This window comes from Lepidochelys olivacea (assembly GCF_965140295.1).
Source record: "Lepidochelys olivacea isolate rLepOli2 genome assembly, chromosome: 1".
NCBI classification, from domain to species: Eukaryota; Metazoa; Chordata; order Testudines; family Cheloniidae; genus Lepidochelys; species Lepidochelys olivacea.
The window spans coordinates 31,422,207-31,445,319 of record NC_140411.1 but is presented as its reverse complement, the minus strand read 5'-3'; positions in this window follow the sequence as shown (position 1 = coordinate 31,445,319).

Sequence of the window (23,113 nt, the reverse complement as noted above, 5' to 3'; positions counted from 1 at the left end):
TCCTTGGACTGGCCGCTACCACCACCAAACTAATACTGGTTACTGGGGAAGAGCTGTTTGGACGCGTCCTTCCCCCCAAAATACTTCCCAAAACCTTGCACCCCACTTCCTGGACAAGGTTTGGTAAAAAGCCTCACCAATGTGCCTAGGTGACTACAGACCCAGACCCTTGGATCTTAAGAACAATGAACAATCCTCCCAACACTTGCACCCCCCCTTTCCTGGGAAATGTTGGATAAAAAGCCTCACCAATTTGCATAGGTGACCACAGACCCAAATCCTTGGATCTGAGAACAATGAAAAAGCATTCGGTTTTCTTACAAGAAGACTTTTAATAAAAATAGAAGTAAATAGAAATAAAGAAATCCCCCCTGTAAAATCAGGATGGTAGATATCTTGCAGGGTAATTAGATTCAAAAACATAGAGAACCCCTCTAGGCAAAACCTTAAGTTACAAAAAAGATACACAGACAGAAATAGTTATTCTATTCAGCACAATTCTTTTCTCAGCCATTTAAAGAAATCATAATCTAACACATACCTAGCTAGATTACTTACTAAAAGTTCTAAGACTCCATTCCTGGTCTATCCCCGGTAAAGACCAGCATATAGACAGACACACAGACCCTTTGTTTCTCTCCCTCCTCCCAGCTTTTGAAAGTATCTTGTCTCCTCATTGGTCATTTTGGTCAGGTGCCAGCGAGGTTACCTTTAGCTTCTTAACCCTTTACAGGTGAGAGGAGCTTTCCCCTGGCCAGGAAGGATTTCAAAGAGGTTTACCCTTCCCTTTATATTTATGACATATGGCTATGGCACTAAACTGAGTTCACAGGTTATAGAGGGGACATTCAACACTCACCATATTCACTGATTTGCTGCTGTTTCACCTCAGATCACTGCTCTGCTTACAGCACCTAGATATGTTTATAGTGAAATCAAGTGTAAGTTTATTTACAAAGGCTAGAGATTCAAGTAGAAGTATTGGAAACAAATGGTTACATATAAAACAGCACCAGAGCACATTCTAGACCCTAGACTTAATTAACAATTAACATGGCTTGTAGAGCATTCCTCACCTAAAACCTTTGCAGTACTTTACAGCCAGGCTGGCTTTGACCCTCCAATCATGAGGCCTGCAGTCAATCTGTCTCCTAAGTGAAGGACTCAGTGTGTCGCTTTGCACTTGAAGATATACCAGATCAATCCTTTTGTTGTATACAGAAACAGGGCACTTCCCTGCTCTTTGTTTCTTCCTGTAGATTTTTTTTCTCTTGTAGATTTTTGCAAACTGTCTCAGTATGCAACTAGACATACAATACCCAAATGGCCAGATAGGTGTCAGTTACCTCTTGTCAGAAAGGAACATCTTCAAGGTATGTCACCTCCTGGTGACCTGCCTTAGCTCCAAGACCTTAAGAACATAATTTTCAGCATAGATACATAATTCTTTAAATATTATCTGTACATACATTTCACAACCATTATAATCACCAGTGGGCAACTGGCTCTTGGTAGAGACCTCACATACCACCCTTTGGTGAACTGTTATGCATACATCCCAAACAGGGGATCCCTGTAAAACCCTATGTATCCACTATGCCCTGTGCCAGTTGGCACCAAGGAATTCATGGTCACAGATGTATCCCTGTGTAGGTCAGAAATGGGAACAAAGTCCTGAGTATGTCAGAGAACTGAATGGATCCATGTGTTGACACAGATCTGGACAGAGCCATGCATATATAAGATATAGATATGGTGTCTTGCCTAGGTCAGAGGTGGGGAAAGTATTGCCTCAATCACAACTCTTACTTTGCATCAGTCTCGACAACAAAGGTTCAGGATGGATCAGGATTGGCGCACTAGTGAAGGCCATCTTGTGTTAGTTGAATGCCCTTTGGTCCTCTGGAGACCAAGTGAAGGTGTGTTTGAAAAGGAGTGCTGCCAATGGGGCTATTCATTCTGGAAAGTAGCACCTATAAAAATTGTGAACCCCAAGAAGCATTACTAATCCTTAATATCAGGGGACTGCTCAGATCCAAACAGTGAGCACCTTCTCAGGTCCATTCAGAAGCCCTGAAAGAATAAGATGCAACCCAAGGATTCCATGGAACACTGATCGAAGCTGAACTTTGAGCTTTGTATAGGTCATGTCGGCTGAGCTGACCCAGGACTGACTAGATGTGTTTTGAGTATGCTTCTCAGGGATCATGAGAAGATGAGTATATCACTAAGAGAGACTATGGCATATTGGCCTAGAATGTCACAATCTACCTTGTTCAAGAAGTGCTGGAATGTTTCTGGGGTGTTTAGAAGACCAACTATTTGGTTTCAAAAAGCCATTTCCCATTCCTCCCTGCACAGATCCACACCAGGTGTATGTTCCTCTCAGGTCAGGGTTGGTAGACACCTGGGTTGATCAAAAGTATTCCAACAATTCCAGAAGGAGTGAGAGAAGGTACTGGTTTTTAAGGGTTACTTGGCTGAGGGCCCTGTCATCCACACACAAAAACACAGGGTACCAACTTTCTTTTTAATGAAAAGAACCGGGGCCTTGGCAGGAGAGATGGAGGGACAGATAAATCCTTTAGGCAGATTCTCCTGAAGACATGATTGAAGGGCTGTGAGCTCTGGCTCCAACAGGCCACAAATGCGGCTGAAAGGTATCTTGACTCTAGGCTGTAGCTCCATTGGACAATCATAGTCACGGTGCAGTGGTAGGATGTCCATGTTTTTCTTCTCACAGATATCTGTGTAGTCACAATACTTGGTGGGAAGAGCAGGAGTCAGCTCTGATGGTGGTTCCAGCTGGACCGCATTCTGGTAACCAGGACCCAGGCTGGAGGTGTGCCTCTTGAAGCCAGTGGTGAACACTGGAAAACTTGGTGACAGAATTCAGAGCAGAAACTGAATTTCCACTCATGCCAAAGGATGTGCGGGTCATGAATGGCTAGCCATGAGATGCTGAGAATTATGGGGAAGAGTGCTGAGTGGATTGCTCAGAACCAGACATAACTGGGGTGTGGACAGTCTGACTTAGTGGTCAGGGCAGGAGTCAGGAATCAGGTCAGGTCTGATACCAAGAGCTCAGAGTTTAAGCACAGAGAACAAACTGGGAATCAAGTGTCATGAGGCAGGCGGGGTCAGGTCACCAAGAGATCAGTGGCAAATAACAGGAGCAGGTATTGCAGAAGAAGCACTCCAAAGCAGGGAGATCCCAGTTGCATGGACAACTTCCTGTCCCTGTGCTGGATTTATATAGATGCTGTGAACCAAGCAGGACCCCCCCAGAGTTCTGCCAATCAGATCCCAGAGCAGACAGGTTAGAGCATACTAGCTCCTAAGTGCCCTGTGGACCAGAGTTTGAGATCTGTGTTCTCTGACAAAATCGTAAGATTTCTTGATGGTCCTGGATAACTTCCAGGGCACCATCACCAGGCCTGAGGACAGGAGTGAGCCATCTACAGACTTTATGAGGTCAAAGGCCATTTTTTGATGCTCTGGGATGCCCAAGGCTTGTGCTGTATCGACATCTACAAAGTTGTCCACAGACCCAGAGTCTACGAAAACCCACTGTGGGAGTATTCATTAGGGATTCCATGGGATGTGCAGGCAAACCTGGACTTGCCAGTACAGTGAGGGCTTGGTGTGCCTTGGACATGCTTCAGTAAGAACTGAGGAGCAGCCTGTGGAATGGAGCAGTGGATCTAATTTACCTAGATTTCAGTAAGGCCTTTGATATAGTGCCACATGGAGAATTATTAGTTAAATTGGAAAAGATGGGGATCAATATGAAAATTGAAAGGTGGATAAGGAATTGGTTAAAAGGGAGACTACAGCGGGTCATACTGAAAGGTGAACTGTCAGACTGGAGGGAGGTTACCAGTGGAGTTCCTCAGGGATCAGTTTTGGGACCCATTTTATTTAATCTTTTTATTACTGACCTCGGCACAAAAAGTGGGAGTGTGCTAATAAAGTCTGCAGATGTTACAGAGCTGGGAGGTATTGCCAATTTAGAGAAGGACCGGGATATCATACAAGAGGATCTGGATGACCTTGTAAACTGGAGTAATAGGATGAAATTTGATAGTGAGAAGTGTAAGGCCATGCATTTAGGGATTAATAACAAGAATTTTGGTTATAAGCTGGGGATGCATCAATTAGAAGTAACGGAGGAGGAGGAGGACTTTGGAGTATTGATTGATCACAGGATGACTATGAGTCGCCAATGTGGTATGGCTGTGAAAAAAGCTAATATGGTCTTGGGATGCATCAGGCGAGGTATTTCCAGTAGAGATAAGGAGGTGTTAGTACCATTATACAAGGCACTGGTGAGACCTCACGCGGAATACTGTGTGCAGTTCTGGTCTCCCATGTTTAAGAAGGATGAATTCAAACTGGAACAGGTACAGAGAAGGGCTACTAGGATGATCCGAGGAATGGAAAATTTGTGTTATGAAAGGAGAATCAAGGAACTTGGCTTGTTTAGCCTAACCAAAAGAAGGTTGAGGGGAGATATGATTGCTCTTTATAAATATATCAGAGGGATAAATACCAGGGAGGGAGAGGAATTATTTAAGCTCAGTACCAATGTGGACACAAGAACAAATGGATATAAACTGGCCATTGGGAAGTTTAGACTTGAAATTAGAGGAAGGTTTCTAATCATCAGAGGAGTGAAGTTCTGGAATAGCCTTCCAAGGGAAGCAGTGGGAACAAAAGACTTATCTGGCTTCAAGATTAAACTCAATAAATTTATGGAGGAGATGATATGATGGGATAACATGATTTTGGCAATTCATTGATCTTTAAATATTCATGGTAAATAAGCCCAATGGCCTGTGATGGGATGTTAGATGGGGTGGGATCTGAGTTACTACAGAGAATTCTTTCCTGGGTATCGCTGGTGATTCTTCCCATATGCTCAGGGTTCAGCTGATGGCCATATTTGGGGTCGGGAAGGAATTTTCCTCCAGGGCAGATTGGCAGAGGCCCTGGGTTTTTTTTGCCTTCCTCTGTAGCATGGGGCATGGGTCACTTGCTGGAGGATTCTCTGCACCTTGAAGTCTTTAAACCATGATTTGAGGACTTCAGTAGATCAGACATAGGTGAGAGGTTTATCGCAGGAGTGGGTGAGTGAGATTCTGTGGCCTGCATTATGCAGGAGGTCGGACTAGATGATCATGATGGTCCCTTCTGACCTTAATATCTATGAATCTATGAATGGACACCCCAGCCCCCCTTATCAAGGCTGGGCTTGGTTGTTTCCAAACTTTTTTCAGTGCTGCAAAGGAAGGCAACCCCGCGCCCCCCTCCCCGCCAAGGTTTCTGTCAATTTGACCTGAGAGAAATTTGCTTCCCAACCCCAAATATGGCAATCAGTTAGACCCTGAGCATGTCAGCAAGACCCACCAGCCAGAAACCTGGGAAGGAATACTCTGTAGTAACTCAGAGACCTCCCCATCTACTGTCCCATCACTGGCTGTTGGTGATATTTGTTGCTAGCAGTCACAGATCGACTACATGCCATTGTAGACAGCCTCATCTTACCATCCCCTCCATAAACTTATCAAGATCAGTTCTGAAGCAGTTAGGTTTCTTGTCCCCACTGTTCCCCTTGAAAAGAGCTGTTTCAGAATTTCACTCCTCTGATGGCTAGAAACCTTCATCTAATTTCAAGTATAGACTTGAAATTATATTGTATCTATATAGTATCGATACTTCAAGCATATCTATACTTAAAACAATACTATATCCATTTGTTCCTGTGTCCACATCGGTGCTTAAATAACTTCTGTCCCTCCCTGGTATTTATCCCTCTGATGTATTATAGAGAGCAATCATATCTTTCCCTCAGCCATTTTTTGTTAAGCTAAACAAGCCAAGTTCTTTGAGTGTCCTCTCATAAGGTAGGTTTTCCATTCCTCTGATCATCCTAGTAATCCTTCACCTCACCTGTTCCACTTTGAATTAATCTTTCTTAAACATGGGAGACCAGAATTGCACACAGTATTCCAGATGAGTTCTCACCGGTGCCTTGTATAATGGTACTAAGACTTCTTGATCTCTACTGGAAATACCTCACCTGATGCATCCTGGGACTGTATTGGTCTTTTTCATGGCCACATCACATTGCCAGCTCATAGTCATCCTCTGATCAACCAATACACCCAGGTCTTTCTCCTCCTCTGTAACTTTGCACTGATAAGTCCTGTGTTTATAGCAATTAATCATAACTTTTGCTTTTCTATACTAACCTAAGGCCTCCCCATGGTGTGTTCTAGTTGACTAATAATCCTGACTCTTTATAAAAGGCTGCCTAATGTCAATGAAAATACTAAGAACTTTGTACCGTTAAGCAATCAGAACAAGCCTCCCACAGGAGTCTGGCTTGGCTGGATTCGTTGCAGGGCTCCATAGAGAGATACAGGGATTGCTGGTGCCAGAAGGCCTGAATTCTGACACATGCAGTGCTCCATCCCCATCTCTGAAATATGCAGGGCTCCATCCCCATATGTAACATAGACAGGACACCATCCCTGTATTGAATATGCAGAGTCCATTCTGATCTGTGACTTAAACGTAGATCTTTCCATGTCTCTGACATACTCAATGCTTTTTCCCCACCTCTGGCATAGAAGGAGCTCTTTCCATCCTTCTGTCTTGTCCCCATTGTTCCCCTTGAAAAGATGTTTCAGAATTTCACTCCTCTGATGGCTAGAAACCTTCATCTAATTTCAAGTATAGACTTGAAATTATATTGTATCTATATAGTATCAATACTTCAAGCATATACACAAGGATCTGTCTCGATCTGTTGTGACATATCCACCCACTTCTCTGACATACTCAGTGTTTTTCCCCAATCTCTGGCATACTCAAGGATCCATCACTGTCTCTGACATATGGAGGGATACATCCTTATATCTGACACATTCAGTAGTGTTTTCCATTCTCTGACATACTTAGGGATCCATCCCAGTGTCTGATGTACACAGAGCTACTCCCAAGTCTCTGGCATATGCACGGTTGCATCCCCATCTCTGACATACAAGGGAAAGGCCTAAGACAGGGCAAGGTAGGAAGTGGCCCAGGGAGGCAGAAGAGGGTCTGTGTAGTCAGGCCTTGAGAGCCTATTCAAGGATCCTGGAAGTGGAACCCAGTGGAGAGTGAGGGCCTGGGTTCCCCTACCAACCCGGGAGGAAGGTGGAGTGGAACCCCCTCGACAATGGATAAGGACTGTTGAAACCCCGGATATTAGGGGTGAGAACTAGTGAGTCAAGAATCAAACCGAAATCCCAACATGAGGTTGATGGACGGTAGTTTCTTGGATTATTGGTTCCCGCAGAAGGGATAGAATTATATGTGACCGTCCAGAGGGCTGAGTCACAAGAAGTAGCAGCTGTCAGCGGGGGGCACTAAAGTAGAAGAGTTTGCTGTGGTGCACTCAGCCATAAGGTGGCACACCAGATGGTGAGTCACATTTGTGCAGGAAGTAAACTAGTTGACCAACCCTAAAGTTGATAGTGACTCTAAGACGTATATATGAATATGTGGAGCTTTATTCTTTTGGTAGTTTTGTGCAGACCCACTCCTTCTAACTTCATGTACAAAAGTACTTTAATATGTATGTGCATGCCTCAGTGGGTCACGACCAAGGATGCCAAATTCAGGACAAACTCTTGAGAAATAGGGCAAACACAACCAAAACTGGTGGTTATTCTTCCATAAGATATACCAAACCAGCAACAAAAGTTAACTTCTGTTTCACCACACTGGCTAACAAGAAGTCATAAAAGCAGTTTCCTTAGGCATTCCAGTTCTTATATCACCACCAAAACCACTGGATTTAGAGATGAGTGGTTTTTTAAAATCAATCTCTTCAAATAAAAGGTTTGTCTGATCCCAAAGGACCAGCCACACGCTCAGGTCAATGTATAACTTAGATCTTACCAAAAAGCATGCTGATGCCAATCCATTAATATCTAAAATCTAAAGGTTTATTCATTAAAAAAAGAGAAAAAAAGGGAAAAAAAAGGTGAGAGTTAAAATTGGTTAAAGGAGTCAAATACATACAATAAATGCAAAGTTCTTGGTTCAGGCTTGTAGCAGTGATAGAATAAACTTCTGGCTTAAGTCAAGTCTCTGGCTGATTCCAAATCATTGGAAGGTCCTCAATCCATTGCTTAGAATGCTCCCATTAGTATAAATTGATAGTCCAGAGGCTGGAGCAGGATAGAGGCAAAATGGAGGGGTTTCCAAAGCCTTTTATAGCTTTTGCCATGTGGAGAAAATCCAATTGTTCTTACTGTGGAAAAGTATAGTAACAAGATGGTGGTTGGAGTCACATGGACAAGTCGCTTGTCCATGCATTTCGCCGAGTCACACCAGGAAATTCCATTAAGTGTAATAGGCATCTCCCATGGTTCATTGTCAGTTAAATATTCTTTTGATGGGCCACTCAATTTGAATAGTCCCTCCAAGATGTGCTGGGTAACTACCTTGTGAGAGTTACCCCAGGAGCAAACATTTGAAATCTAGGTATAGAGCCAGTACTTATACCTTCAGATACAAAAATGATACATGCATACAAATAGCATAATCATAACCAGCAAATCATAATCTTTTCATGTACATCTTACATGACACATTTGTACAAGATTTGTTGAAAATATATAACAGCGGTTGCAACAATGATCTATACCATATTTTAATCAGATTATGTCACAATGTTCATTTTTGTAAGGATAAATATATAGCCAGTTTTAGGGGGTTTCATATTTTTGTTGAACCAATGTACATGGTCCATTTCAGGTGTGCAGATCTTATGAACTATGAAACACTTTGTATGAACTATGAAACACTTTGAATCATATAGTTCAGCTATTCATCTTTTAAATTAAATGTGTAATCACACTCAATATGTTTCTATTGTTTTAATATAATAGGTTCCCTCAAGTGGCCATAGCACAATACCACTAAAGTCCCACAAAAATTAAATTAAGCCTGTGTTATCTAATGGATAAAGTTTTTGTTTCATATTTCAAAGGTATTGATTTCAAATCTTGTAAACTTTGTACTTTTATTACAATTTCCATTGTTTTTTTCCATAGAGTAATTCATTCACTTGCTGAGCTATATCTATCTATCTATACAAAAATATAGATATAGAGATGTAGATCACTGTATGTATATGTGACTGTCTCTGTCCTGTGCCAAAGTATTTCACCTGGTAGAATAAATAGTTACAAAATGAACCATTCAGCTATCAAGTGTGGTCAAATATGTAACATTACTGACTTGTGTGGATTTGGATCAGGGCCATATTGGGTTCACCAAATCTATAAAAAGAACCACATTAACAAAGGTCTTTCCAATTAAACTCTCAAGATACCTAAAACACCAGGTTAACTTAGAACATGCTCCCGCTCCTCTTGAAATTAGTGGGAAAAGCCCAGTTAAGTGCCTAAATACTTTGAGGATGTGGGCCAAAATGCACATTGATTTCAATAGGAACAGAATCATACCTTAGGCCTTGATTTCAGAAAACACTTAAGCAAGTACTCAATAGTCGGATTTTCAAAAGCACCTGGGTGCCTAATTCCCAAATCAATGGGCATTAGACACCTATCTACATCTTTAGGCAGCTAAATACCATTAAAAACCTGGACCTAAGTGCTTTGTTGCATTGGATTGAATTTAATCACATGCTTAATGTTAAGCACTTTCAAAAGTGATTAGTGATTTGGAGTGCCTGAAATTTGGGTTGCTCAATTTGAAACACCTTAAAAGGTCCTGATTCTCAGAAAGTTCTGTCCACCTGCCCTCTGAAAATCAGAGCCCTTTAAAGAGTCTAATTTCAGAGATCCCCAAAACTAGGCTACCCCAACTCACTAGTCTCTGTGAAAATTCTTGCCCACCCTAATTTATAGATTCAAAGGCCAGAAGGGGCCATTCAAGCACATACTTAATTTTAAGCACATGTGTAATCCCATGGGACTATTCTCATGCTTAAAATGAAACATAAATTTAAGTGTTATATAGTTTTAAGTGGCAAACAATATGTGAAAACCATGAAACTGTGTATTTTCCCATATTTATTGCCATATTTACTGCATGACAGAACGAGGAGTAATGGTCTCAAGTTACAGTGGGGGAGGTTTAGGTTGGATATTAAGAAAAACTTGTTCACTAGGAGGGTGGTGAAGCACTGGAATGCGTTACCTAGGGAGGTGGTGGAATCTCCTTCCTTAGAAGTTTTTAAGGTCAGGCTTGACAAAGCCCTGGCTGGGATGATTTAGTTGGGGATTGGTCCTGCTTTGAGCAGGGGGTTGGACTAGATGACCTCCTGAGGTCCCTTCCAACCCTGATATTCTATGATTCTATTAGATCATTCTATTTTTTTAGTGAAGCATTAACAGCTGTTTTATCCTCTGGCACTGGGGAATGTGATGGGGGTGTTCACCCCACACCAGCCCTGATAGGGTTAAGGTGATCCAGAAATGACCAAATAATCTCAGTTTCACTTGACAGGAGGCCCAGAGGTTTATAAATACTAATTGCAGATGAAGCCCAGCTGGGAAAGGATTATAAGAAAGGGAAGTTTGCAGCAGCAGGGGCTGGAGAGGGAGAGACTCTGTAGTCACTCTAGGGGAGCAGAGTGGAGAGAAGGAGGAAACCTGGGAGGGAGGGGAGAATAAGCCCTCAGCTCCTAGCCAGGGAAGGAGGGTCAAACCCAGAGGAATTGGGGAAGCCAGAGAAGCCCAGGGGAAACCACAGCAAGGAGGGGGACTGTGTAGACCTTCACTGCTGGTTATAGTATCCCTGGACTGGAACTCCACATGGAGGCAGGGCTGGCTCTAGGCACCAGCAAAACAAGCAGGTGCTTGGGGCGGCATTCGGGCACAGGCCATGCTGCCCCTAGAAATGTGCCCCCGCCGCCCCAGCTTGCCTCCACCTGCTACCCTGAGCGTGCCGCCGCCGCTCAGCTTCTCCCGCCTCCCTCCCAGGCTTGCTGTGCGTGAAACGGCTGTTTGGCACAGCAAGCCTGGGAGGGAGGGAGGAGAAGCCGAGCGGCAGCGTGCTCGGGGGAGGCGGCGGTGGTGGAGCGGAGGCGAGCTGGGGCAGGGAGCGATTCCTCTACCCCACCCCATTACTTCATGTGCTCCCCCCACCCTCACTCACCTCAGCTCCGCCTGCTCCCCTGAACGCGTTGCCTCTCCCCCACCTGAGAGGGAGGGGGGAGAAGTGGACCGGCGGCGTGTTCAGGGGAGCAGGCGGAGTGGTGGTGAGCTGGGGATGGGGGAGCCACAGGAAGCAATGCGGGGGGGAATCCGACACACCGGGAGAGGAGGTGGGGCCAGGGATTTGGGGAAAGGGTTGGGAAGGGGCGAGGTTGGGGATGAAAAGAAAGCAGGGGCGGCCAAAATATTTTTTGTTTGGGGCTGCAAAAATCCTAGAGCCAGCCCTGCATAGAGGGGTGGCTTCCATTCCCTTACCAGCCACTGGGAAGTGGCACAGGACTATCGGCGGTGCTATCTGGACAGCTGGCCTAACAAGACTTTGATACCCCAGAAAGGGGACTATATAGTGACCTAGTCAGAGGACTGAGTCGCAGAGACAGAACACTGTGAACCATGGGATGGGAGACCACAGCCGTGATGGAGTGACCATTGGCTGGGGCACCATATGGGAGAAGGCTGCTATTTATTATTATTTATTTCACGTGTGCATAGTTGTCTAGCCAAGTGATGGCATCTTCAGTGGCATGATGCAGGTCTTCTAGGCCGCCGCTGAACCTAGTCAGCAGGCATTCCTCGACAGCGTGCGTCTGCGTTGTGCTGCAGCTACACAACGGGCTGTCACAAAGGCCCCAGCGATTGGTTGCACAGAGACCTTGCCTGATCCAGAACCTGTTCAACAGGGACCATTGGCGACGGGGCAGGTGAAAGCCAGATGAGCCAATCGTGGGGTCAGCGACGAGGGACTGGTTGGGAATTCTAACAGATATCCATTCCTCTCGCCAGAGTGTTTCTGCCCTAACATCCTGGCATGGTGGATGATACCGTGATGGGCTACGTGACGGCAAACGTGCAGCTGGTGGTTTAAAAGGGTCAATGTGCAGCAGCACGCTTGAGTTGGCATGTACTTTCTCCAGTAACTTGCCAGTGGCCACCTCTCGTCTGATATGAGGAGGAGCAATATTGCTCAGAACTGGGAGCCCTGGGAGTGGAGTCGTATGCAGGGTGCCGGAGATGATACGCATGGCGGCATGTAACTGCATATCCACCAGTTTGGTGTGTGACGTCCGCAGAGTTGAAGCATGAGCACGAGCACCCCATGATGAACCTGCCAGTTTGCTAAGAAGATTGTTGCACGTCTTAACTTTAGCTGCTGTCTTCTTCACGTGGGCATACTATGCCACACCTGAACAAGGGGAGGTGCTTTTGCAGTGAGTGAACACCATTACGGGGGGGGGGGGGAATAAAAGTTGAACAGACTGGATTCCAAGTTCAGCCTCGCTCCTTTTCCTTCTGATGTCTTCCAGCATAGAGATGCTTAATTATGCACAGAGAATACTTTGAACTTCCTGCTTTTTAGAAGAGCAGTAGTCAAATGGAATGTTTACACCAGCAGGGTAGAACCCTCCCCTGTGAGTGAAATCAACACTATAGGTGGGTTTCATTTCAACCCTGGTCACTTTCTGCCTCTCCTTTTGAAGTCTGCAGACAAATATTGCGTGTCTGTTTTAGGTATTTATATCTAGCTCTTTACTGAAGCATCTTTTTCTACTTTCTAAGTAAGTCTCACCACAGGAAATCTGATCCAATGATAATTTATTCCAAATCTTTGAGTTTAATAAAATGAGACTATTTATTTTTCAAAACTCAAGCTGCAGTATCCTAAATCAAAATGTGCTTTTCCATATATTTCCATATTTGATCACTTAAAATAGTTTCCAAAACTTCCACCATAACAAAAGAAATAATTTAATTGGTTTATGGTTTACTAGGCTATCTCTACAGTGGGTTTGACCTAGCATTTTCATAGCTACTTTTCAGCTCTGAATTGAGTAAGACTACAGATAGATCCAGAAGCTTCTTCAGTTTGAATGCTTTTCTATAGGAATCTGAGATGCAGATTTTTAACAATGTCTTGTCTCTTGAAGAGCCATTTTGAAAATGATTGACAGCAGCTGATATTTGCCATACTCTTTCACCATAAATCTGAATTCAAATCTCACATTTCTCTAGTAAAGACATACAAATATTATATGTACAAATTTGGTTCTAAGATGGCAGGGTGTTTTCATTGAACAGTTGTCTACTGCATCTGTGCATCCTTTTATTGCTAGCTGAGACTTTCAGAGTTATTCTGTCACTCGCCCTGACTTTATTTAGCCTATAACTTATGCATCCCTCCTTCTTCAGGATGTGAATGTTCTTCGTCCCTCGTAGCACGCCTGACATATTTGTGCGGCTGGCATTCATGAACGTAGCACTAGTGGGGAAACAGATGTCTGTGTTAATCCTTCCTACCTCTGCTGAGACAGTCAGACTTTCCTAATGCATTCAGTCAGCACCTCTGGCAGCAAAAGCTCCAGAGAGCATTTTGAGCTGCTGATTTAGTGTCCTGCAAAAAGCTCAGGCTGATGACTGGCAGTAAATAGATAAGTACTGCAAAGTAAAGAAGGCTTCAAAATCTCTACATCCTGGAGGTGAGAATAATAATGCTTAGCCTTGATAGGGCCCCCACTTGCAAGGCACTGAGCATCTGCTCTGATGTGCTGAGCACCTTTAATGATAATGGGAGTGGAGCATCTTGCAGGGGGACACGCAGCACCTTGTAGCACCAGGCCCATATGTTGCTATATAGTCACTGACTCCTTAATACTCACAATGGCCCTGTGACTTACAGAAGTATTATCTCTCTTTTACACATGGAAAACTGAAACCGGAAGAGTAGTAGTTCGTGCAAGTCACAGTGCAAATCAATGACAGCCAGGTTTAGAACATTGTGTTCTTGGTTCCCAGACCCAGGTCCTCAAGGGTATTTTGGCACCTAACTATAATTGATGGCAATGGGAATTAGGTGCCTAAACAACTTTGAGAATCTGGTCCTCACTCCTGTAATCAGCCTACTAGACCATGCTTCTGAATGGGCCTAATTGAACTGGTTAGATATTAAGGAAAAACTCCCTAACTGTGAGAGTAGCTAAGCTCTGGAACAAGCTTCCAAGGGCGGTTGTGGAATCCCCATCAAAGGATGTTTTTAAGAATAGGTTGGACAAATACCTGTCAGGGATGGTGTAGGTTCATTTGGTCCTGTCTCAGCACAGGGGGCTGGAATTGATGATGTTTCCAGGTCCCTTCCAGCTTTACGTTTCTCTGATTCTATAAACTGGCCTGTGACTGTAACTCCTGATACTAGAACCTGGGGATTTGCCTTCCTTATGAAATATACATTCACACCCTTCTGTTGTCACTTTTGCATGTGCACTTAAGACACTGATCCAACAAAGGGCTTTAGCGCGTGCATTTAAGAATGCGAGTAGTCCCATCCAGGGCCTTAAGAGTTTTGCTGGATCACCTAAGTTACTTTATTGCTGTTATAAGAGAATCATTACCAGAGCTCCTAGCAGCCCCAGTCATGGACCAGTACTCCATTGTGCTAGGTACTGTACAAACTGAACAAACCTGCAATTTAAAAATTAAGAACTAGACTCAGACCACCAAATCCTTTTATAAAGGCCATCAAATAATTATAAGAGGGTAATGACTTCAACCACTACCAACCTAATCTGGTAACTGTAACAGGGCAGTCTGCCCCTTTTAAGGGCTGGAGGTCTGGTCCAGACAGCCTGCCTGTTCATTAGTCAGATGCAGCTGAGGAAGGGACAGTGTTTCTTAGAGAGAGCTTGCATGGGAATAGCACAGGGAGTCCTGGGGGGAGGAGGGATGCTGTGTGAATCTGTTCATAAAAAGTGCCTCTGCGGAGAAAGCCCTGGGAGTCAGTGTTCAGTGAAAAGAGGGAGGGGAGGAGGGGCAGGGAGTATGCAGAAAGGTGCCCAGGAAGGGAGCTGAAATTACACTTGCTTATGTTTAGTAAAGACATGGTGAGATAGACCATTGCTGAAAGTCAACATGAACAAGGAGCCTTGAGGGTGTCCTACTACAGGACAGGCCCAACAAAGAAAATAACAGAACACCACTAGCTGTCACCTTCAGCCCCCAACTAAAACCTCTCCAGCACATTATCAAGGATCTACAACCTATCCTGAAAGACGATCCCTTACTCTCACAGATCTTGGGAGATAGATCAGTCCTTGCTTACAGACAGTCCCCTAACCTGAAGCAAATACTCACCAGCAACCACACACCACACAACAAAAACACTAACCCAGGGAACCTATCCTTGCATCAAAGCCTGATGCCAACTGTGTCCACATATCTATTCAAGTGACACCATCATAGGATCCAACCGCATCAGCCACACCATCAAGGGCTCGTTCACCTGCACATTTACCAATGTGATATATGCTATTATGTGCCAGCAATGCCCCTCTGCCATGTACATTGGCCAAACTGGACAGTCTCTACGCAAAAGAATAAATGGACACAAATCTAACATCGGGAATCATAACATTCAAAAACCAGTAGGAGAACACTTCAACCTCTCTGGTCACTCAGTAACACACCTAAAGGTAGCAATTTTTGCAACAGAAAAACTTCAAAAACAGACTCTAACGAGAAACTGCTGAACTTGAATTGATTTGCAAACTAGATACCATTAACTCAGGCTTCAGTAGAGATTGGGAGTGGCTGGGTCATTGCACTAATTGAATCTATTTCCCCATGTTAAGAATCCTCACACCTCTTGTCAACTGTTTGAAATGGGCCATCTTGATTATCACTGCAAAAGTTTTTTTTTCTCCTGCTGATAATAGTTCATTTTAATTAATTACCCTCTTAGAGTTGGTCTGGCAACTTCCACTTTTTCATATTTTCTGTATGTATATATATCCTCTTACTATATGTTCCATTCTATGCATCCGATTAAGTGGGCTGTAGCCCACGAAAGCTTATGCTCTAATAAATGTGTTAGTCTCAAAGGTGCCACAAGGCCTCCTGTTCTTTATGTGGATACAGACTAACACGGCTGCTACTCTGAAACCTGTCAGAAGATAATCACAGAGTTTAAGATCAGAAGGGACCAGTAGAACATCTAGTCTGACACCTATATATCACAGGTCACCACCACCACCCACAATGGCCTCTGGTTTTGACTTCTAGTCTAGTTGGCCACTGTCAGATTTGGATTCTGAGGGCTTTGCCTTTGAGTGGGAAGACATTTTTACCTGAGCCCTGAGGAGTTTGCAAAGTCCCTGGCCAAGAAGTTGAGGTGGGGGAAACTGAAGCAGAGTGCTACAACAGCAGGTCTTGTCGGAAGGGGAAGCTACAATATGGAGCAACATGAGCTGGCTTGCAAGTATCAGTTTCCCATTCCAGACCTTCTCTGAGAGGGTGGGTGATCAAGTAGAGCTGGATGCCAGGAACTCTTGAGTTCTTTTCCCAGCACTGACACTGATTCCCTTTGTGGCTTTGGGCACATAACATAATTAAAAAGTAGATTCTGTTAACTGGGCTAAACTACATTTTTAATAAAATGATTATTTGACTTGAGGTATGAAATGATTGTTTAAAATGTTTACAGAGGTTCACCAAGTAAATCTTATCTCAATTTCACATTTGAATAGCCAAAGTCAAATCCTAAATACAACTACCCTGATCTACACCGCCTGAGGATCTGACCTACTGTAACGTAGTCATGGAAGAAGTGATCATTCAAAGAAGGGACCTCAGACCTGAGAATTATTGAAATGCATGAAATCATTTCTCTCGCCTCCTTCCCTTGCATTTAATTGCCTTAAAGTGGTGCTTCGAATGTACGCCGTTCTGGGTGACTTTTACAGTAGAAGTCACCTGAGCTTTGCTGAATGCTTCAGAGAAGAAGGAAGAAGAGATGAGATGATGGATAGAAAGAATGCAGGAGAGGGGGAAAAATCGTCTAGGGGGAAAATTATTTTTAAAGCTAGGTCAAATAAAGATTAGGACCCTTTTGAACTATAGAGTTATAATTCCATTTTATAGTCTCAATGCATAAATAAACTACTTGAGCTTTTTCCTTGTGGTTTTATAAAATCACTCATTTCAACCCCTACATAGAACTACAGCCCCATCATTCACAGCTGTTTGCCACTATATCTGTATGTTTTCTCACACTTTAAAATTGTATTTCTAACTACAGTAACTATAGCAACTGTGCCTCATCATCCACATTCAATTCATTCCACATCCCATGAAATTCTGACTTTTTCAAATCTGTGCTTTTTTGGGATGTTTGTCCTACTTTGAGGATTATGTCAAATCTAATGATAATGAGGATCGCTTAAGCATCAAGGTTCATTAACATTTGCTCTAGCAAAGCTGGCTGAATCCCAAGGATTGAATCCAGAATATTTTTTTAATATATGCCATTTATTCAGCAAACTATTTGAAGCAAAAAGATAGGGTTAGGTATTGTACCTTAGGAAAGGTTATACCCCACAACTCACTCAACCATTCTCTGTGAATATGGTTTAGATCAACTGACTTTAGGTCATTGTTTTTCTCCTCTCCGGTTCTTCACATTTCCCTCTCTACATCTTTCCCATCTGTGCTTGACTCAGTCCAGTCTCTGCAAGAAGCTGTATTGCTTTACCAATTGCAATTAAATTAACTACACATTTTTATATAGTAGTTCAACTAAGGAACAACTAAAAGAGGGTATGCCAATCTACCAATGCATAATCAATGCATAATCACCTGAAAAGCAGGGGGATTTTCTGGTCCAAGGGGTTAGAAATAATGGGATGCATTTTTTAAAAATGACCATTTATCAACACAATCTATTAGACTGGGTTTCAACAACACTGCATACAAGGGAAGATGTCAGACCCATTGCTTCAGACAGTGACAATATAGACTGGACCAACCACTGGAAGATAGGGGATAATCCTACACTGGGTTACCAGTACTCAAGAGGATGAATTAAAGTGTTACATGAGTAGGTCTTTTCCACCTCAAATCTTTATGGTTCCTGGATTCAGCAGAACCCCCCACTTTCTGAAGTTCCACAAATTCTCTGATGCAGTGCTGAACAGGTCTACCATTCTGTTGGGTCAAACGCTGTCTTGAAAGTTGTAGACACTAGAATTCCCTGAACACATGTGGTATCAGATACCCTGTTTTGGCAAAGCATGTGTTTAACTTAAAGTGCTCTAATGGGCTGTATCCAGTGGCACCCTTGGAACACAACCATGTGGATAAGTACTTTTGCTGAATCAGAGACAAAATGAGTTACATATCTGACCACAGGGAAACCTTAAAGCATGCAAGAAGAGGACATATCAACCACTCTAACAAAGTCTGCTAAACAAACAGATACCAACATTCTGTGGAGACCAGACACTATCAGTAAAGGTAATAAGATCTGTAACTACCAAATCAGATCATGGGTACTGATTAGGAGGCGGCTTAATAAGAGTCTTGCTCAGTTTGGGTCACCATACAATTCAGATCATTGTTGAGCCCTGTTCTCATTTTGTCTGATCCATTTTATCCATCCTCACTTCAAACTCCCTGGTGTAGTTGTGAGTAAGCAAATTTAATTTTTTTCTTCAGGCACAGTATTCTATTTCCATAGAATGCCATACAAGTGACCATCTCCATTAAGTAAAATCCACATTCCTGGTTTATACTGTAATAAAGGTCTTGATTAAGCCTTGTGTATTACTCTAATTACACTATATTTCTATTTGAGCACACAGATTTGCCCTATTTTTTTTCTGTTTGTGTTCTTCTTGCACCGTTAATGAGAAAAAAAGGGGAGAGATGATAAACCCTTTAAAATGGATATTTGTTTTATCTCCTATTCGCCACCCTTCAACTTGGTATTCTCCTGGTCATCTCTTGTTCAACACCGATTGCTGCACATACAGGCAGAAGCAGACTTTCTGTTGACCTCTTTGTATCCCTCATGGTAGCTCTTTCAGCAAGAATGATTACCCATAAAATAGAACCATCTCCCACTTTCACTTCTTGAGGGGGAGGCAGATATGAAAAACAGAGGAGTTTTGCTCATAACACTGTGGTTACAGTCATTACAATAATTTTTCTGGGATTAAAAAAAGAAAAGGAGCGTGAGTGCAAGACTCAAAAGCATTAGTTCCATTCCACAAAGCACAACGGACAGATCAGTGTCAGAAACAAACCACAGCACGGAGTTATATGTAGACAGAAAACAAGATTAAAGTAATATTAATACTGAGTCTTTGCACTGGTCATTTTGGAGCTATGTCAAAGTTAGGGTTAACAATGGCTTTTATAATCAGTTGTTTGTCAATCCCCTGCACATCTACTTGGTATGTTACGTTTACAAGTGGGTGAGACCATTTTTTTTAAATTAAAAAGAATAGAACAGGTACAACTTGGGCAATGACCTTGCCTTTATCCTGCCAATGTCCTTTGATTGTTAGCTGGAGGTTAGAGGACAGTTCTACCTCCATACAAGGGAGGGTATGTTTTGGGATTTTGTCCGTGTCTACTAGGAAGTGGACTGAAACTGAGTTGATGTGACTCACACTGGAAGCTTGCTAGATAGTTCTAGAACATACTTATGTATGGGATACAATGCTAATGTGATTGTTTGGAGTACAGTCTAGATGATTTGTGTGGAGAACATGGGAAACTTCTGCATTTTTATGAAAAATATGTGATTCAGTTTTCTGCACTGACTCTATTGTTACCTACTGAGTTTCAAAGGGTTAATTTCTTCTCTGTGATAGGGGAATAAGAGATGGGTTTTCCACACAGCAGGCACGTCTGGGTTGGCATGAATGAACTGTCAGCATAGGGATGGATCTGCCTTGGAGACAGAATGGAAAACCAGAGCATAAACTTTTAATGACTTTTAGGCCAAGAGGACTTCCCTCAACTCCCCACCTACCTGAGCCCAGGAGCTGGAAGGCAGCTCACATGAATTCAGTGTGACTGGAGCTTGAAACAAAGTCTATCAGTGAACAGACAGTAAAAAGATTTCTGCTGCCCAGTATTGTGGGAGATTGGATCCCTGGACATTTGTGTTGGACCGGCAGCATAGACATAGATTCATAGATATTTAGGTCAGAAGGGACCATTATGATCATCTAGTCTGACCTCCTGCACAATGCAGGCCACAGAATTTCACCCACCACTCCTGCAAAAAACCTCACACCTATATCTGTGCTATTGAAGTCCTCAAATCGTAGTTTAAAGACTTCAAGGAGCAGAGAAGCCTCCAGCAAGTGACCCGTGCCCCATGCTACAGAGGAAGGCAAACAACTTGCAGGTAAGCTTTGCATTTCCATGCTAATCTAAGGACTCTAGAATACTATATTCCAGCTGCCTAATATATGCTGGCTTGAAAAGGCTGCCCTGTGATACTGCAAACATCTGTTCCTTGGATAGCTCCCAAGAGGGTTAAGTATCCTACAGGGATTTATGTTAATTTGGAGTAGGTGAGAAACAGATGCTGAAGCCAGAGACCCAGTTTCCGGGTAGCAGGGCTCATCCTTGTAAAAAGTGGGCCCAGGCCTAGAACTAAGAAGGGGAGTCTCCTGGAGATGCTGCGTAAAGGTCGGCGGCATAGTAAACCTGGTGGAACCGTGGCCGTTACAAATGCTCATAAAGAAAAACAGATCTGTAGAGTACAGCTGGTTAGAAAAAGTAGGGTGCAAAAAATGCAGAAATGTGGCATTGGTTTTGGGGAGGAGGGATTTGTTGTTTGCCATTTTCAAAATTCCAGCCAGCTCTGGTGTGCTGCAGCTCCCTCCTCATTCCTTGGGCCCTCTTTCTGCAATGACTTGCACATGCGCTTAATTTAACACACTGAACACTCCCATTTAGAGTTGAGCAAATAATTCATTGTCCAGTTGGGTGCCTGAACCAAATGTTCTGAAATAATATTCCAGTAATTGGAACTGAAACAAATTTTTTTGTTCTCAACTGAAAGAAAAACTGAAAAAAAAAAGTCATTTCTGGTCTAACATTTTATTCAACACAAAAGAAATGTTTGTTGTTGTTTTTTCATTGTGGGGGTTTTTTTTGGGTGGGGTGGAGGTAACTTTAAAAAAAATAAAATAAACAAATTGTCTAAATTTCAAAACAAATGTCATTTTGATCCACAAAGTCAAAATGTTTTGTTTAGAAAATGTCAAAACAAATCATTTTGACTTTTTAGAAACATTTTTCCCCTCTTTTTTTTTTTTTTTTTTTTTGGCTGAAGCTATTTCCCAAACATGATCCAAATCTGCAAATAGTTTTGGTCATCCTTTTCATCCACCTCCTACTGACATAGATGGAACTGCTCACAATGTGCAGTTAAACCCATACTTCAGTGCCTGAGGAATGGGTGTTCACACACCTATCCTTGTGAGATATTCCACATAGGCTATCAAACAATCAGCTAGTAACAATTTTTTATATTTATCAACCCAGATATATGTTTCAATGTGCTCAGATACTATAATTTAAGGTTAGAAGACACACAAAAACTGAAGGAGATCAATACATAGAATTGTACTTGATTAGAATGGATATCAATCACTTTAGTTTCATATTTACTTCTGTCATTCATAGAACTGTATTCTCTCTTTTTATCATTACAGATTATTAACATATAAAACTGTATCATAAATTTGAGATTATAGCAAATTCTGCATGTGCAGCAGAAATCAAGGAGGGCTACATTATTTCAAATTGTCTCCTCTCTTATTTTATGATAGTCCTTATCATAGTGGGTCAAGTATTTGCTCCTCCTGCAAGTGGAAAGCTACAAATGTTGGTTTGATTTTAAATTAGCGACCTAGATGTGAAAGACTCCTGTTGCCCATCCTTAATCTACTCCCTCAGATAGGATATTCTCCTTCTCCCCACCTCCAGAAAAAAAAAAGGAAGAATATGGTTATTATATACACTGCCAGACAATGGTTAATAGATTCATGGAGTTTAAGGCCAGAAGGGACCATTAGATCCTCTAGTCTGACCTTTTGCATAAGGCAGGCCATAACATTTCATCCAGGTACTCCTGTGCTGAGCTCAGTAACTTGCATTTTACTAAAGCATATCTTCCAGTAAGGCATCCTGTCTTGTTCTGAAGACTTAAAGAGATGGAGAATCCATCACTTCCCTTGGTACTTTTTGATGGCTAATCACCCTCAATGGTAAAAAAAATGAGTCTCTTATTTCTATTTTGACTATGTCTGGCTTTAACTTCCTGAACGGTGAAGCTGACCAATTCATTAATACACATTCAGTAATTCATCTATTCAGATTCTTTGGATGTAGTTGCTTCTTTTTGCTTCCCAGTTTACCTGACCTGGTTATAAACTATGTATTGTTTATGGTTCACGTTTTAAAATCTGTGGTTTGTTTTTCCCTTTCTGACAAGTTTGTGGGTGGGATTTTCAGAAGTTTCTAGATTTAAGAGTACAAGTTCTACTGATTTTTTTCAAGAGGACTTATGTTCCTAAATCAGCAAGGCATTTTGGAAAATCCCACTTTATGCTATTTTATTTACTTATCATTGTTTTGGTGTGTTGTATTTCTTGTGTTTCCTTTATATTTCTGGTGGGTGGGAATAAAAAGACAGGAAGAGACATTGCCATTTCATGATTGAGAATGTGTTTTCACTGCTTTAAGGATATCTGCAGCAAAATTTATCCAAATCTTTACAAAGTAACCAATGAATGTTATTGTGTGTCCATTTACAGTGTCTGTCCAGTATTTTGGGGTCATCAAAATGTATTGGTTACATGTGTAATTTGTTACACTGAAAAACAAATACATCATTCCTTAGAAAATGGATTGAGCTAAATTCATTTTACTGAAACCAATGGAGTTACATTAGGTATTAATGCTGTCCACCATGTTCCAGTTAAATAACTTAATTACAGTTTTCTTTGCTCTTTTAGAAAAGAAATGAGTTTGACCTGAAATGCATATACTTGATGCAGAGTGTAATACTGTCAATCCCATGT